This window comes from Polyergus mexicanus, unplaced genomic scaffold (assembly GCF_030449975.1).
Source record: "Polyergus mexicanus isolate NDT 795.1 unplaced genomic scaffold, iyPolMexi1.0 SCAF_3, whole genome shotgun sequence".
NCBI classification, from domain to species: domain Eukaryota; kingdom Metazoa; phylum Arthropoda; class Insecta; order Hymenoptera; family Formicidae; genus Polyergus; species Polyergus mexicanus.
Genome location: NW_027223323.1, coordinates 2,800,734 through 2,813,088, shown reverse-complemented (window position 1 = coordinate 2,813,088; position 12,355 = coordinate 2,800,734). Strand labels below are relative to the sequence as shown.

General features: G+C 35.8%; 1 protein-coding gene across 4 annotated transcripts in view; it reads right to left on the bottom strand.

Moving 5' to 3' along the window:
- The window catches only part of LOC138931769 (tyrosine-protein kinase Dnt), a 110,573-nt gene that overhangs the window by 96,860 nt on the left and 1,358 nt on the right, over positions 1 to 12,355 (bottom strand). The gene's annotated exons all lie outside the window — the stretch shown is intronic.

The window sequence follows — 12,355 nt, the reverse complement described above, 5'->3', positions numbered from 1 at the left end:
CCTCAGCGGCGGTAAATAGTTGAAGCTATAAACTATAAACAAACGGAAGCTGACTGGCGTCGTGAAAAACTGTCCTCGCAAGTGAGGCGGCAATAGTGGCCGAGAGATGAATGCGAAAGAGCCACCGCGATACAAGAGCTTTCATTACATCGAAACTGCAGCTGCGCGGAGAAAAAGACCATTTTATTCCCTTCGTCTCTTTGTTGCGGAAGTATTTTAGCACCAAACCAAGTGAGGGACTATTCACGAATAACTCGCAACACGGATTTCTCATAGAAAAAAGCACATTCTATATAAATTGCACAATTGCATCGATCGTCATTGTTTGACAGTACGTGATGTATCCCTGACAAAAGCTTGTATCAGAATCGACGCATCACTCGATGCAATCTACATTCCATTTAGTAACAGATTGCATTTATAAAAAATCAGAAAAAAATTTCAATTGATGCAAAACGGTATCACTTTAAACGGTGATTAATACTCTAAAAAAATTAATAACATTTTTTTTTTTTTTCCATTTTAACTTTAGCTAGAAATCTCGCGCAGAGAGAGAGATATAATTTCTTTTCTCTTCTCTAAAAGATAAAAAGTTTAAAAGAAGAAATCCGGAAAAGAAGCATCGGTACAACAGCTCTCGCTTTAATAACTGTCCAAGAAATACGATTTGGTCTAACATGCTTCAATCTGACAAAATTAAACTGACGTCGCGACACGTGCAACTAGATCGATATAACACGTTGGTACAAAACCTGTTACGATTCATTAGAACGATCAATTTAACAAGGTAGATAATGATGCAAGAAGCAAGAGAAATAATGGCGCGTTTGCTCAAATAAAGCGAACACACGAGGCGTAATTAGTGACAATTATCGCGAGAAGTAACGTCGATGGGATACAAACGCGCCGACCGTTTGTTAATGAACGTAATACCGACGATACATCAATTTAATCGAACATATGTTAAGTGTTTCATTAAACTTTACAAAATACATATATTTGCTAGTGTAAATACTCCATTTAATCGAGCTAAATTATAGTAGTGCAGTAGCACTCATCGCACGAAGAGAATTGCGAAATTATATTATTTTATTAATTATCTCTCTCACAATATTCCTATATATTTCTTAAAATTGATAATTAACCTAGAGAAAATATTATTCTCCACAGAACAATTGATCAATTTTTTTTCAATTTATTACTTGGACCTGGTAATATTTTTTCGCATGACTTTGAATTTAATTCCACTATAAGTTTCTCTTTATTTTCAAAAACATTATCCTTCATTTCGCATCTCATTTCGTGTCATCAATTAATATTATAACTATCTGATTACACAACGATTAATTATCGTGTTCCTCTAAGTAACGAACAAATTAATAAACTAGATTGCTAATGCTATCCTGGCGTTATTGCGAAAGCAGTCAATCTCTCTAACTCGCCTACCATCAGACGTTTTATCAGCGATCGTTAATCGCCCTCGAGTGACGGTACTTCCCCTCTCCGTCCTTCCCTTCCATGTCCCACCCTACCTTCTTCCCGTCACCCTTCCTCCTGTCTTGGGTGACGTTCCTCGGAATGCACATTCATTGCAGGACTCAGCAGGACTGAAATTTGATTACTTTCCTCACAACGTACTACTTTACAATCAGCTAGCCATTTCCGAATTTGCATAATCAGGAGGAAGGCGAACATGTACGAAAAGAAATATAAAGTGAATTCAAGGTTTATCAAACTTGTTTTTTCTGTAAATTTTTGAATCAATTTGAATTGTTTTCTTTTAACAAAAATAAAAGAAATATGGTCAGAAATAGGAAGCTTCCATGAATTGAGGTTTCAATATGTTATTTTTGAAAAAGTCTCCAGACACGTATTTTTCAAAATACGAAGATAATATATGTATTTCGCGCTGGAAATAATCTTAATAAATTTCTATAGATGTTTGAGGATTAACATAATAAAAATTGCGAAAAGATCTAATAAGATTTTATAAAATTTTGTTAAGGAAATTTGAATCCCATGTCAAAGGATACACAGAGGAAGTTATAGTAAATCAAAAATTAAAGAATTCTAGCCTGCAAAAAATAATTCTCGATTCGCAAAGGCTATAAGAAGCAGAATTTTCGATCCTCTCGATTCACTCTTCCTTTTTTTATTCGCTTTTCTTATGAAAAATAAAGGAACCATCGGTCCGGGGAGAAGCCGAGTAGGAAAAAAGCGAGGCAGCGACGCATACGTTTCTGAAGCTTCCGCAGAAGTGGTTTTGTTCGTGAGATCGGTCGATCGCTACCGCAGCTTCTCAATTAACCGTCGCTGATTAAGAACTTCCCCCGACTGTTCGTGCACGGGCGATAATTAGGCGCGCTCAGTTATCCGGAATTTTTAATTGGGAGAACATTCAATGAAAAAATTTTTGTTCTCCGCGGTGACTGGTTAAGCAAATTGTACAAAAAAAGAAAAGTAGACATTCCGCCGCTACCAGAGAATACTAATTTAATTGTCGAGAGAATCTCTCTGGCAATCGTATAAAAGTTTGCGTCATCTCGTGACGATATTAATTTCGCGAGTCAATCTCATCGTTTGTAAAGCGCAAATCGAGTCGCGAAGGAATCGCGATAATCAAATTGTCTCGTTTTAAAACCATCATTGGTTTAAAGCCGACCTTAGAGAATCTATAATTTGCAACAAAATTCAACACAGAATTATTTATAATTTTATGTGTCGTATAATATAAGTTTCATTTAAAGAAATAAAAGATATATATACAAAGTCATATAATGGAATACATTTGAAAAGAAATATAGAGAAGAATACGTGACATATTAAATTAAAAACAGAATTTTATCTTGAATAATATAATCTATGATTTCACCTAAATAAAATAATATTTTATGGTACGTGTAAAATTATAAAATTTGCTTTTTTATTCACTACAGATTATCATTGCAAATTATCATTTATTCATCAGTAGTAACGATAACTAAGTTATATAATTCAATGTTTTTTAGTTTATTCTTTTAGTTTTATATAAATATTAAACGAATTTACAAACGAATTTACTATCTATTATATGAATCTGCAATTTAATATCTAATACCGACACCGTGCAATATCGTGCATCAAGTTGTCTACTGTTCGCATTATGAAGTTTTAATCACATAGCACTATGTCGAAAATCGATGTCAACAATGTCTCCAATGCACTGACCTGACTCCTCGAACTAACGTTCTCACCATGTTAATAACGATAAATACTTCCTCGAGCTTCGGAATTATTCAAGTAGTTTCAAACAAAGTTACATATATTATACGCGGGAGAATTGTTGCCATATTCATTCGTTTAGAAATATGATATGGATATATAATCGCGAAATGTTTAATATTTTAACCATTTTTTATGTATTATTGCGTATTTTCTAAATACAATAAAATCAATAAGAAATACGAATTTTTCTCTGCTCATTTTCTCATAAACCTATTTTATTAGTATACATCTAAAATTACCGATTCTTTTAAGATTTAAAATTAGAATGTAAAGAAATTAACATTTTAATTCTCTTCATAAGCTCATAGTTTTACTCTTTTATATATGAGAATTGCACAATGTAATTTTCATAGAAAATGCTTCTTTTACAGGAACATCAACCTCACCACTTATCGTATCACTTGCATACATACAACGATGTCTCCCGCTATCTCTTCCGACGTGAATAAATCCGACGTGAATAACTCTCCCCTTCAATACTCAAGTTCTGACAATACGTGCTTCGTATAGATATATCGCTTGCCTATCAAAGCTATTTCTACTTTGAGTTGCATCTTATCAGCATATCCAAAGTTTAACCCAGAATGCTTATCGATTTTAGATATAACATCCGCGAAACAAAATTAATGAGTTTGATAATGGTTTTTCTATTGGCATAAACATTTATATCTAGTATATATTATTTAATATTTTTTAATTTACTATGAAAAAGATTTTCTTAACAATATTAAATATGCGAAATAGTAGCACAAACGCCTATAAATATTAGCATGCAGATATATATTATATGATGAGAGTTTCTAATAAAGATATTAATTTAAATTTATTACTGATATTACTGTAAATTTATTAATGAATATTTTCTAAGTTTTTATTTATAAAGAACAAAATTGTCTCTTACATTTTAACTCGACTAATTTAACATCACATTTTCTACTTTTAATATCTCATGATGTCTGGCGACTAATTGTCAATTAGGATAATTGATCACGATGGAATGCACGCTCATTAGAATGTGAACGCGTAGCAACAATGTGGCCCCAATCACGCGCTGAATATTCATTCGACGTGCAATCAATATTAATTCTTCTAGTACCTGTGGTTTTTATCAACATACGCGTAACGATATGCAGAATAAACGAATAACGAAACATATAAATGCGCAATAAATTACTGAAACAGATAAATAGTTTTCGCGCATAACGTAAAATTCAAAATCGAGAGCTGGATTTACTGGATATATTCATTAGTAATACTAATGATGTTTATTATCGTTACCATTTATCCTTTAATTTCTTAATGTTACTATCCTATGTAAACTCCGTCATATACATGCGATACAAAGAGAATAAATCCTATACGCGTGTAAAGATTTATTTTTCAAGCATTTTTAAATGCGTGTTTAAATCATACTCGAATAAAACATCAAAAAGCCGACCGACATCGCGATATATCGTGTGATTTACAAGTGTGGAGCGAACGATACGATATTATCTACGCAGAGACCGGGGAATACGCGAAAAGAATAACGCAGAGGGGAGCAAACTACCGATGAGGGAGAAGGGGATATAAAAAATGTTCGGGAATCACGAGCAATTTCCATTGGTCGCGGCAGAACGGCTATCGCACCTGCAGGAAGATTTCATACGATGATAGGTTTCGACAGATACTGTACGTGTGTGTATTCGTATATGTATATACGTGCGCGCGGATTTATGTATGTATGTGTGTGTGTGTGTGTGTGTGTGGGCGCGGATTCGCAATATGTGCAGCCGCAGAGAGCAACGGCAGACGGCGCTTTTCCGACGATTTTCTGCGCATTTTGCGCTTCGATGGAAAGGCTCTCGGCGCTCTGTGCATTTTTTCCTGTTTTTACTTTGCCGTTCGACATTTTTCCTCGTTCACGACTCGAGCACGTGCATTATGCGCGGGCAATAAATTCGATAGTTTACATCTTGAAAATACTACCGACGCAATATACCAAATCGAACGAAAAATTTGTTTCGGAAAAAAAAATGACTCGAAAAACCTGTATTTAGGTCCGCGTATATATACGTGTGTACTACTGGCGCTTTGCATCATAAATTTGTTTCTATATCGAAACGTGTTCACGTACCGCGTCATGCGATTAAATGAAGGAATTAAATGACGCCAAATGTATGGAACGAGCTATACACGACAACGACACGCTTTTTGTCACTAAAACATTATCGATTCCATCAATCGAAGTATACGCGTTCAATTTATGTGTACGTGTAACGATGTCAACGCTTAACGTCATGCACGACACGTGTGTATATAGAGCGTAAAGCGTTTCTTTTTTTATTTTTCAAACTATATCCTTGTTTTTCAGATGTACATATCGCGTGTCCGACACGCGATATTTAAAAACACTCTACAGCACTTAAACAAATAATAGCATACAATAAAAATATTAGAGAGAATAATATTTTTTAAATATTTGTGATATACATATAAAAAATAAATCATAATATTCTTTCGCGATGAAAAAAAAAAAAACAATATATATTTAAATATAAATTTTGATAGATAAATTTGTATATAACAGCACCCCTGTGGTAAAAGTATGATAAAAAAGTTTCGCCTAGTGTCATCTACATAAAAATATTCAAAAACATTACTCATTATATTTAAATAACAAATATGACGTTATAAAGTACGGCATTTCGAAAACACGATGTTTTTGATCAGATGCATTTTTGCCGACTTAAAATAACATCTCATCGCTCGTGTGTGTGTGTGTACAAAGCTCGTATACATATAACGAGTTTAATGTTTGCCAATTAATACGGATGGATTTGACCCTAGCTGTGCACGTACAAATATGTTTAACCGTACACGCGCGGATATCGATATGTATAGGTGAATCATACTAATATGCAAGTGTCGGAGCGAGTATACGTAGCCTCTATACGTCTATATACATATACTATTTGCGCTCTCTCTACGAATATCCTATGAGACCACTTCGTACGTGATGCGTGCATGGTGTATTTGACACGTACCATACATCACGCATGAAACGATGAGTTCTCGAATCAATAGAAGTCTTTCAAAGTATTCAACGAGAAAAAAAAATAACAGTACGTATTTCAATATAAAAAATAGAAACACATATCTATTTGTAAAAATCATATTTATTTATCTAATATTTGAAAAAAAAATGTCAAAACAGAATATTCCCTTTTTAAACTTACTTCTCTCCTCTACGAGCAGTTTAATAGGAATTATATATTCGTTGTAATACTATAATTCTATATTTTGTAAGCATAAATATATTCTGCGAATATTATCCTGGAAAATATTTTACAGCAAAATTTCTCTCTATAATCAATTCGAATATTCTATTTATTGTCTATTTACAATATTGAAACTTAATATTTCAAAATTAATTTTGTTTCTTTAGGCGTTCTATCCACTTTGTCGTAAGAAAAAAATCAATATATAAAATACACGAAAATGTGTACTTTAGCTATACATCAATGGCCTGCCGAAGGATAAATTTTTGTTGACGAATCTCTTCACGCGTTTGCGTAAATCACACGTGCCTGCTGGCGTGCAAGCCAGACACGTGTAAATATGTACGAAATCGTGGATATGGAAGCGAATGATGCGCATATCGCATACATCGGCATTTATACGATTATATCAATTTCCCGTGTAAACCGGTCGGCGCGTTCATGGATCAGATTGTAAATCAGCTGCATACTTGCTAGCCAACAAATTAACTGTGATATATGATTTACTTTCGATATCAAATAGTTCACGTGTAGAAAGTTTTCTAATATACGTATACCAGATATATATACAGGGTGTCCGACATGTAAGTAGCCAAACGAAAAGAGGAGAATGCAATTAATATACGATAAATAATAAGACTAATAATGTTAAGAATAATATAATTCTTATTATTTTTATTCGTATCGTCTTATTAGGAACATAAAATTAAATTAATATTTAATTTCATATTTCATAAAAATGTATTCCGCTTTTCTTGAAAACAGAAGCATATAAATTATATCTCCCCTCTCTTTGATAAATAATGCGTAATTAAAAAAAAAAAAAAAATCTCATCTCGTGAAGGTATCATCCATCGAGGTGCTCATTCTCCTTAACCCTTCCCACAATTTCTCATAACTACGAAAGATGGAAACGCGATGGTATATAAGCCGTTAATTACACAGGAAGGCGTATTAATTAATCTATTATCGTCGGATCAAGGGCTTTGCAGTAACATACGCGGCTAAAGAGACCGTTCCTACGGCGACGAGCGTGCGGCCCTGCACGCGTATGCGTGAATGCGTGCGCGGCTATAAACCATGGCGGTTTACGTTATCGTCCGGTCGGATCTACCCGTCGGCAAACTACTACAATTCGGGCTGACGCCGCTCCTCCACCTTGCCAACCCCAGCCAGCGGCAATTTCGGAGAAATTGCCGCGGTCGGGTCCAGCGCGAAAATTACGCATGAGCGTGAAAAAGGTCGAGTAAAATTTTCGTCAAAGTTTAGTAGCATGACGAACAATACAGGGAGGAAAGAGAGGAATGGGAGAGATGTCTCGCGCACATCTTGCGAAAGAAGCTATTTTTACGTCATACGAATTATTCGTAAGTAGATAAACTGTGATAAAGAAAATCAGAAAGAGAAGAAATCATTCTATAGAATGGAAGCAATTTGTTTGACGAGCGAGAAAATTGGGCGTTCTATTTCCTTCAATTTCGAAACGTCAAAACCACATAAGAAATTTGATCCGAAATATATCCATTTTTCGCCGACTCATGATTCTTTATATCTTCTATATCACAAAGAAAAAGTAGCCAATGGACTTTTCAATAATATATGAATAAATATATAAATATCTGAATAGATATAAAAGATTCTCAATTATTCAAAAATTTACATAAATAGAAGTGTAAATAAAATATAAAATTGAAATAATGTGTATAATTTATATACTTTAGCTCTCTCTCTCTTGCGCTCTCTCTCTCTCTCTCTCTCTCTCTCTCTCTCTCTCTCTTACGTATTTCTTTCTCTTGAATAACGTAAAAATGACGTATAAATAAAGCCAATTGTAGGTTAACGTTAAATAGAAAAAATATACATGGATGCAAAAGGAAAAGAGAGAGAGAGAAATGTGCAAAAATAAGTATAGATTGCACGCGTTAATCTTTTCGCGTAATATTATTTTTTTAATGGGCGTTCTTGTGGAATAATCGATTTTCTCGTGTCGTTTCCAGCGACACGGCCGGAGCCTGGGGAATCGACAGGGGTCGTTTCACAAGCTAGTCCGACAGTCGTCGGCAATGAACACGTTGTCGGTTGTTTGTCGGATCGTTTCGTGGTCCAGACAGGACAAACATACGGAGGCGATTGCAGCGAGCGTGCACCGTGTACGAGGGTAAATTAAAAATCAATTCTAGGATGTCCGCCGGTCCCAAAGTTCCTGCATATTGCGCGGAGAATGCGGTTGCCGAAATCTCGCAATATATGCAAGATAAACGTGCATCACAACACGATCCTACGAGCTTGCCTCTATTAGTTTGTTTAATATTTTGATCGAACGTTAGCAAAATTATTTATATTTCAAAATAAAAAACAAGACAATTTTACTAAATAAACATTTCATTTCTTATTTTAAACTTGCTACTCATTTAATGGCACAAATATACGAATTATATTTATCATCGCAAAAATAAAATATGTAAAAAAACAAGAAAATATATATTCTATCTATGTAGAAGTATGTTGCCTTTAAATAATTTTGTCGAGAGGAATAAGATTCGGCATTCTACACCGTTGAAACTGTGAGACCAGTTGACTAGCGCGAAGCAATTTTGGTAGTAAATCCAGGTTGCCGAGAGACAACTTCATTCGAGGAATAAGGATATTACTTCAAAGCGCAAACTCATCGCGCGCCTTTCATCACACGGTGAGAAATCCCTTGCCCAATCAGAGCAAACCCCGTGTAAACGTTCCGAACTCGGCGACGGAAGTAAATGCTGAATCCGCACGGAGGTGTCAGGTAATAGTCGGCTCGTATCTTCGTTCTCGCAAAAGGAGAATGTGCATGTGTATATGTGATAGTGAGTATTTTCTCCCCCTCGCCTCTCTCCTCCCCTACGTACGTAACACCACCTTCAACCACCTTCCGCGCACGCTCTTTCTTTCTCTTTTTCGATTTTTCTCTTTTTCTTCTTATTCTTCTGTTCTCTTCTCTCTTTTTCCTTTTTTTTTTTTTGTGCTTGCAGAGAAGAGATGCCTTTCCAACGGAACGAAGTTTTCCGGGGAAGTAAAGTCATTTCGCTCGTGCAATCTAAGTTAAGTGACTTTCGAGAGCGTCGGCGACGAAACTTGTCCCACCGCTTACTCCTCTTAGAAGCAACCCTTTCACTTTCCCGTAGTCCCCGACCTCCGCCCCTTCAACGGCGGAATCCGAAATGTGACGAAGATTACCCTGTATCTTTCTCTAAAGATCCGCGGTTGTTCGGGCATTTAAAAAATAGACCCGTTCAAGGAACGAAGTCACCGTTCTTTCTACCAAATTAGCATTACCTCCTCGATGTTACATAAACTATCAAATAGGGACATTAACTTCAACTAACTATTAAAAAATATTTATCTTTTATATTTCTAATTGATGGTAAAACTATATAAATCGCAATAAGTAATCTTTACAAAGAATAAAAAGAGAAGAGAATTACATTTATTTTAATGAAAATTGGACAAACTTTATGTATATAGTATATACAATATATCTGTAATTTTTAAAAAATGTATAATTATTGACAAGCATTTAAAAAGAGAAAGATGATGAAACTTTCTCGAAAGTTTTCCTGAAAAAAATCAGCTTTATATATATACTACAAAAATTTTTTATTAAGATCAAGCGTTTTAAAGCACTGCCTCAGTAAAGTACTAAACTTAATAACTTTATATCAGTTAATATATTCAACTACTTGTCTTTAATCTCAGAAACTCTAGATCCTATCAGCCCTCTCTTGGCGCTATTATCCCTCTTATCCTTGTTATCTCTCCTCAGGTATATCTTAGATGCGTGTACCACTCGTGTAATTTCGGCGAAATTTAATTATATATTCCTTCGAAGACGGGCTGAAGTTACCCACTAAGAAGAATCAAACTAGCCCAGTTTATCGATATATTACGACACTTGCATCTCCTATAAATATCTCATACCTAAATATTCTCGATGCTACGTTACCTTCCATAATCTTACGTTAACTCTAGCTATTAGCGGATAAATCGTCATTAAATTGGACCATCATGGATATCAACGAGCGCGAGGAGGACAAACGCATCGTTAAACTTCGAATTCGTCCAATTCGCGCGTAAATTCACTTGTACGTGTTATTTCAGTCTCTCTTTTTTTCCTCCTATCTCTCTCGCACAGTCGTCGGTGCGCCATATTTCGCGATTAACGTAAAATGTATGAAAGTGCCGTGTGCAATCTGTACCGGTATAACGCGCTAACGCAACCAGCAAAACGTTCTGCCATTCGGAGAGTCGCGACCATCCGGGATTGCCTCGATTTTCAAAGAGTCACGAGCGACCGGCCGCTCGTAAATACAGCGATTTTACCTCTTTCTCCCCTCCCCCCTCCCCCGAACCTCCGGCCCACCGTTCAATCGAGCGACCGACGTCGAGTGGAGAACGCTTGATCCGCGTCCGGTGTGGATCGCGAGCGAGCGTTCGCGCGCGCACGAATATGAATCACGGGGCCGTAAAGTGATATCGAATGGAACAGGGACTATCTGGATGCATAGCAGGATCCCCGATATATGGACCAGCGGCCATTAAAACGAGCGATTCGTGCCGCAAATTGCTAAAATGACACTCCGCTCGCACGCTTGCCGTAAGCGGTCCCGAACGCTAATTCGCTCTCTTTCGTCGGTCATCCCGCGGTTTCGCTCTCACGATGCCTCGAGATATACGCATCCCTCTATATATCCTCCCCCCCCCTCCCCCTCCCCCACTTCCCTTTTTCTTTTACTACACACGACCAAGTTTTTCCGCCGGTGTTCGTTAAAACTGCGCGCCAACGAGTTTTGTGAAAGAGAGTTTTTCCCCCGTGACACGTTACAATCGCGTTAATTGCACGCTAGGGATGCAAAACGATGCGAACATTAAAGAGACAGAATTGGATAAGATACAAAGGATAGTACAATCACAAATGGCTCGCAATTATGAATGCAAAAACGGAAAAAAAATTTCCGACGCTGGTTGACATGAATACTCGTTACGCGCATGCATCTCTCTATTTGATCCAAAATAAAAAAAAAATAATATTCAATTTTCTAAACTTAATTTTCCAATTCTCTTGAGTAGACATCTTCTAAGTTCTCAAAGTTCAATTAACATTTTTTTGGGAATCTAGTATTCTTGTTTTAGACAAAGCAAGAGTTCTATCGAAAAGCATACCGACTCTTAAATCGATTTTAATTGTGTGTAAAATAAAAAAGATTATTCCCAATTGTCATAACAAAAATGTATATTTAACACATTGCATATGTTTTCAAAATCTTATCTTGTAATTGACAGTATTAATATGGAAAAGTATAAAAAAATTTAAATTTTTTCAGAAAAGGCCAAGCTCTCTCGATTAAATTTCTAAAAATAAAGTTTTAAAAGCAGTATTAATTTTGTAAAAATTTATATTATTTTTTATTCATGCTTTATTATTAATTTCGCGAGATTGCTCTTTTTTTCCACTAGCTTTATAATATTAACTTTCCATTCTATGCTGCTTTTTCGAGCACGATTCTTTTCTGTTGATTTTATTTCTCTTTTTTCCGTTTTTATCGTTGGTCGTGACTTTATGCGCAAGCACCGGTGCGGCAACATAGTAATGGTCCGGTTTCACAGATTCTCTCCGTCAACTCTTTTTTCGCGCGTTCGCCGGCTTTCGTTTGCTCTCAGAAAATATTGCGCACCCGACGTGCAATTGTAATGGGATCTGTTAACGAACATCGCCATGGGAGAGGAACTTTTCATGTTTATCGCCACGCGGAAATGTACGCGCGAGTTTCGATTGAATGGAAAAAGTAATGTCAAGT